This window comes from Triticum dicoccoides, chromosome 3A, assembly GCF_002162155.2.
Source record: "Triticum dicoccoides isolate Atlit2015 ecotype Zavitan chromosome 3A, WEW_v2.0, whole genome shotgun sequence".
NCBI classification, from domain to species: Eukaryota; Viridiplantae; Streptophyta; class Magnoliopsida; order Poales; family Poaceae; genus Triticum; species Triticum dicoccoides.
Genome location: NC_041384.1, coordinates 751,783,455 through 751,790,037, shown reverse-complemented (window position 1 = coordinate 751,790,037; position 6,583 = coordinate 751,783,455). Strand labels below are relative to the sequence as shown.

The 6,583-nt window shown below is 51.5% G+C and overlaps 1 long non-coding RNA gene and 1 pseudogene across 1 annotated transcript; both read left to right on the top strand.

Annotated features, from left to right (window-relative positions):
* The first annotated feature begins 2,096 nt into the window (after nt 1-2,096).
* On the top strand, nt 2,097-2,579 carry LOC119270692. Its single transcript, XR_005134271.1, has 3 exons — nt 2,097-2,162; nt 2,268-2,406; nt 2,489-2,579. It is a non-coding gene; the product is annotated as an uncharacterized LOC119270692 (long non-coding RNA).
* Nucleotides 2,580-2,688: 109 nt separating this feature from the next.
* On the top strand, nt 2,689-6,225 carry LOC119270691 (annotated as a pseudogene).
* Nucleotides 6,226-6,583: the final 358 nt, after the last annotated feature.

Below are 6,583 nucleotides of genomic sequence, written 5' to 3'. Positions count from 1 at the left end.
AAGCCTCCTCACAATCTGTGCCTCAGTCACCGCGCCCTGGGTCGCTTTCACAATCCCGGTAGTCAAGCTCATGATATCTTCCGGGGCCTCTCTCGCCGCCGGGGACTCAAAAAACATGAGCTCAGCACAATAGACTCCATAAATATTCAGCGTCGGGGGCAGGTCACGCAACAACGGGCACTCCCCGGAGTCATGTGCAGGCTTGTCACACGACTCACGCAGCTGGGCCACACACTCAGCAATGAAGTGGCCCTTCTCACCACAACGGTAGCAAATCATCCTCTCCTTCTTACGCGCATATTTGGACGCCCTCTCGGCATCAGACCTGTCGGTAGTCTCATCCATCGTCCCAGCCTCAAGAACCTCAACACTGGCCAAGGCGTTCACCACCTCCATCGCCTGGGGAGGAAGCTCAGTGGCAGTATGGCCAGGCTCCACTGTAGACGCCGCAGGATCAACTGCCCGGGGCGGGGGCGGTCGGCGAAATCTCCCACGGCCCCCACCTCGACCACCACGATGGCCACGAAAGCCTCCTCTCTGACGGTGATCCGAGCCGGAGGCCCCCTCGACAAAACCACCTGCCGGGCCGAGAAACGGTCTCTCAGCCAACCCGTCGCTTTGCCAGTCATATCCACGACCTCCTCCCGTAGAAGAAGATCCTCGGTGCTGTCTGTCACCATACGCATCATACCCATCATCCCCCCACTGGCCTCGGGGCGGATCCTTGGACTCTCTGTTATTTGTCTGAGACGGACCGGTTCGGTTTTGCGCCGGCCTCGCAACGTAATGGGGCGGAGGAGCAGCCCGAGGTTGATTGCCCGAGGGCGCCGGCAAGCCCCCAACAGGCCGAGGCCCTCCACTTCGGCCAGCCGGAGCCACACCGGACGCGCCCGGCACAACAGGCCGAAGCCCTCCGCGACCCGCAGCCGGCAGAGCAGGAGGTGCAGCGCCCGGCGCCGGGGGCCTCAAGCCGCCCCGACCAGCGGACGACTGGACGGGCACTTGCCCCGGAGGCCTCGCGCCCACGGGGCCAGCACCTCGCCCCGGGTTGCCCTGAGTGGCGCCCTCGCCCGCCGGCGGCCTCGGGGCAGACGACATCGGGACTCCTCGTCCAGCGGCCACCGCCGGTGGCGAAGCTGTCCCGCCCTGTCCCACAGGACCGGGAGCGGCCTTCTTGGCTGGCGGCGGCGCCGCCCCGCGGCCGGCCATGTCAGGCAGCGGGCAGATCCTCCTAGCCCGATGTAGACCACAGGCAGGAAAACCTCTCGTGCCGTGCCTACGAACCCTAGGGCGAAGAGGCGGCTGCGCACGATCGAGAGAACAATCACGCTCGTACGTGCATGGCAACGCAATAGGTGGAGGAGAGTGGCCCGGTCCAGCATGGGCCTCATACCCATCTTTCTCCGGCCCAACATCTCGCGGACCCGGTCCACACCGAACCGGCCCAAATCCACCTAGCAGCTGAGTCAATCGCTGTGATCTCGCGTGCGAGATCGTAGTCATCGCCGCTGCCGTCACAGGCGCCGCCGTTGCCGGACTACCAGCGCGCCGCCTCGCATTCTTCTTATTCTTAACAGTGATCCAAGACTCCGGCCTGATCATATCGAATAACGTGAGATTCGGAAGACTCACCTTAGGTATGGGTCCCTTCCACGGTCTGAGCGCCGACGCCGCCGTCTTCCGATGAACTACTCGTCGGATCATCTCATTCTTCTCGCTCGCGTGAAGACCGATACGCGCCGGATCGTCTGGTGGCAGAACCTGATCGATCGTCATGGCCACTTCATCTTCGCAATAACCTGCATGGAATAAATCGCAAACGAGATCTGAAGGTGTCGGTGAGGGCGGCGCCTCTGCCGGGGATGCATCCCCATCGTCGTCTGCGTCTTCTTCGTCGGACTCGGCGAGAGCCTAGAACCGCCCGCCGACGCGTCGGCGATCACCGGCGGCGGACGGCGCCGTCGCGGTCGGGTGCACGGTCGCCCGCCCAGTCGCCCTCATGCCCGCCCTCATGCTCAACTAGACTTAGCCAGGCTTGATTTTCCTCCCTTGAGTACCTCTTAAGATTTAGCTCAAGTGCAGCCGTTAACAATGAACATTGGTTTGCAGTACATTGTGAAGCAGAAGGCAGATCTCTCAGTCAGTCAGTCTGATGTCCATTGGTAATCTTTCTTCTTCTTCTTTCTTAGTATCTGCTCTCGTGGATCTCTCACATCCTCTGAATCACGCACAACTATTTGCTAATTATCTTTCTGGTTCCCCGGCAGATCTCTGAAGTTTGATGGTGTTCAGGCTGCCTTCACTGCTGCCGTTTTGGTTGCCATCACAGTTGTTTTGGTTGCTCACGAGGCTTTTGTCATCGCCAGTCTTCATCTTGGTCGTCGTGGACACCGAGGCCATTCACTGGTATCCACCGTTTCCTCTCTTGTTATTTATCTCTTGAAATTTAGATCAGGTGCAGCCATTAACATCGACCATTAGTTTGCAGTACAGCCTATATCCATCATTCAGCTCCCATTCTCCACTCTGAACTGCAGCTGTAGTTCAGCGCCAAGGATCGCACCGTGGGGTGCGCTAGGGTACTCCCATTTGCTTCCATTTCTCCTCATAAGCACACGCACCTGCATGTCCAGCTTGCTCACACTACCATTTTCTTCTCTGCCCTGTGTGTGGTTCTGCAGTTGTGATTCTGTGTGTGCTGCTGCGAGGTCCGAGCATTCCGATGGCAGAGCTGCTGGCCACCATGGTGGTCGGGCCGCTGCTGTCCATCGTGAAGCAGAAGGCGTCCAGCTACCTGCTGGACAAGTACAAGGTGATGGATGGCATGGAAGTGGAAGAGCAGCATAGGGTGCTCAAGCGTAAGCTGCGAGCCATTCTGGACGTCATTTGCCGACGCCGAGCAGGCGGCGTCCCACATATACGGGGCCATGGCCTGGCTGGACGAAGTCAAGAGGGTGGCCTATGAGGCAAACGAGGTCTTCGACGAGTTCAATTACGAGGCACTCCGCCGCGAGGCCAAGAAGAACGGGCACTACAGAAAGCTCGGCTTTGATGCAGTGAAACTCTTTCCCACCCACAACCGTTTCATATTCCGCGACAAGATGGGGAAGAAACTGTGCAGAATTGTGCAGGCCATTGAGGTCCTTGTGGCTGAGATGAACGCCTTTGGGTTTAAATATCAACAACAAGCACCGGCATCCAAGGACTGGAGGCAGACGGACCATGTTATCTTCGATCCAAAGGAAATCATCAGCAGATCGAGATGCCAAGACACTAAGAATGTTGTTGATATGCTAGTTGGTCATGCTAACGATAAAAATCTCATGATTTTTCCCATTGTTGGAGTAGGGGGGCTAGGAAAGACCACGTTGGCGCAGCTCATTTACAATGAACCTGAAATTCAGAAGCATTTTGAGTTATTGATATGGGTTTGTGTCTCTGACAGCTTTGATGTGGAATCCCTGGCTAAAGGTATTCTTGAATTTCTTCTCCAAAAATTTACAGTTGAATCAAGCTCCAAGAAAAGCCCACTGGATAGGCTTCAGGATGGACTAAGCGGGTGCAGGTATCTCCTTGTATTGGATGACGTCTGGAACCGAGAGAGCGATAAGTGGGAAAAGCTCAAGGCCCGCCTTACACATGATGCCAAGGGCAGTGTGGTTCTGACAACTACTCGTGATGGAGGTGTCGCAAAAATAATGGGTTCGGTGAAACCCTACGATCTCACGGAGTTGGAGGATGATTTCATAAAGGAAATTATCGAGACGAGAGCATTCGGTTTGCAGAATGAAGAAGAAAGGCCTGCCAAACTAGTGAAAATGGTTGGCGATATTGTGAAGAGATGCCGTGGCTCTCCATTGGCCGCAACAGCACTGGGCTCTGTGCTGCGTACAAAGACCAGCGAAGAAGAATGAAAGGCTATAGCAATCAGAAGCAACATTTGCACCGAGGAGTCAGGAATATTACCAATACTCAAGCTCAGCTATAATGATTTGTCATCACAGATGACGCAGTGCTTTTCTTTTTGTGCTGTGTATCCCAAGGATTATGAATTTGCTGTGGACAAGCTAATTCAACTATGGATCGCACATGGCTTTATTCAGGAACAAAAAGAAGTCCGTCTGGAGACAATTGGCCAATGGATTTTCAGTGAACTGGTGTCAAGGTCATTCTTTGTGGATGTGAGGGGGGATAATTATTCCAAACGTACATGCAAAATCCATGATCTGATGCATGATGTTGCACTATCTACAATGGAAAAAGAATGTGCTCTCGCACTTGAGAAACCAGGGTAGATTGACTGGCTTCCAGATACAGCTCGCCACTTACTTTTTTCTTGTAAAGAACCAGCAAGTATTTTGAATGATTCTCTGGCGAAAATATCTCCAGCAATTCAGACACTTCTGTGTGATAGGAAAATAATACATCCATTGCAGCATTTTTCAAAATACAGCTCTTTGAAGGCATTACAGCTCCATACATTTAGCAGCTCATTCCCCTTGAAATCAAAGCATCTGCATCACCTAAGGTATCTTGATCTCTCCAAGTAGTTGGATCAAAGCACTTCCTGAAGATATAAGCATTCTATATAACCTGCAAACATTGAATGTCTCTGGCTGCCATAAACTTCGTCGGCTTCCAAGGCAAATGAAGTATATGACTGCCCTCCGTCATCTCTACACTCATAATTGTCCAGAGATGAGGAACATGCCTGGTGACCTCCGAAAACTGATGTCCCTACAGACGCTTACATGTTTTGTAGCAGGTCCTAGTGGCTCTGAGTGCAGTGGCACTAGAGAGTTGCAAGAGTTAAACCTTGGTGGTCAGCTAGAGCTACATCAGCTAGAGAATGCGACAGAAGAAGATGCAAAAGCGGCAAATCTCAGGAAGAAGGAACTTCGAGAATTGACATTAAAATGGACCAATGGTGGTGCGCATGATGCAAGAGTGCTCGAGGGTCTCAAACCTCATGATGGGCTGCAGGCTATAAGGATAGAATCCTATGGAGGCACCACCTTTCCAACATGGATGGCTATCTTGCTAAACATGGTTGAGATCCATCTATCCCATTGTAAAAAACTTCAATGGTTTTTCAGTTGTGGTACATCCTTCACTTTTCCAAATCTGAAGGTGTTTACACTAAGAGGTCTGGAATATTTGGAACATTTGTGGGAAATAACAGATGAGGAACAAGATGAAGAGATCATATTTCCTCAGCTTGATAAGTTGTGTGTTACAGGTTGTCCAAAGCTGACAATGAAAGCTAAATCACCAAAGCTGACTGGGTTAGACTTTGAGGGAGGTGATGAAGAGATATTCCTGTGGGTAGCTAGATATATGACTTCACTGACCAACCTGAAACTGAAGAACCTTCAAGGCACGGAATCAACCCCGGCGGCAGTGGCGGCGGTGGCTGACCTAAGTTTAACACAAATGGTGGACATCAAGGAAAGATGGAACCATCATGATTTCCCTCTGGCAGAGATGAACTTAGATGGCTTAAAGTCAGGTGTAACCGAGCTATGTGCATGTTTTGTACAGCTTCAGTAATTGCACATTCGTGATTGTGCTGCGCTTGTCCACTGGCCAGAGAAAGAGTTCCAAAGCTTGGTATCCTTGAGGAGTCTAGAGATTTGGCACAACAAACAAGTGGTTGGATGCGTAGATGCTCCTGCAGCTGAGCCATCAACAGTATCAGAACCCTCGAGTCAGCCCCTGCCACATCTCGAGTCTCTCTTGATATGGGGTTGTGAAAGCTTGGTAGAGGTCTTCAAACTCCCTGCATCCCTGAGGAAAATGACAACTCGAGAGTGCAGTAACCTCAAGTCCATATTCAGCAGGAGTCTGCCGCAGCAGGGAGAGTCAGCATCATCGATTCTTCAAGGGTCACCTGTACATTCAGATTTCAGAGGTGTCATCATCATCAGCCGTAGCCAGGGTGGAACATTTTCCCTTTCCATGCTTAGAAGAGATAAGCATAGGAGGGTGTGACAGCTTAAAGGGGTCCTCCATCTTCCACCATCCCTCAAGGAAATTGCAGTTGTTAGGTGCTGTGAGTTGAGATCAGTGGAGTCTCATTCGGGAGAGTTCCCATCGCTGAAGCGCCTCCACATCTCGGAATGCAAAAACCTGTCATCCATACAGGATGGGCCAGAAGCATACTCGTCATCTCTCCGAAACCTTAAAATTAGAGACTGTCCTGGTATAAAGAGGCTCCCTGCAGGCCTGCAGCAACGTCTAAGCAGCCTCAGGTACAAAAGTCTAGATGCCCGCTATCAATCAGTTTCTTTGTCCATTAGTTTGTCACGTTTTAGCAACAAAGTGAGACATACTTCCAGATGTAATACTACTTGATCTGGATCAATTTCTCTAGTCTGGTAGATAAGTCGTAATTAAACAAGGAGGCTGCATTACCTACACATGTACACTTAGTAGAGAATATATTTAATCAGCTAGTAGTTAGATAATGGTAACAGCACACGACAAAGATAATGGTAACAGCATGACGACAACCAACATTAAACTCTTCTTTTTCGTTCCTTCACTGCATTAGTGTAATCTCTGATGCTGCATTACTTCTTAC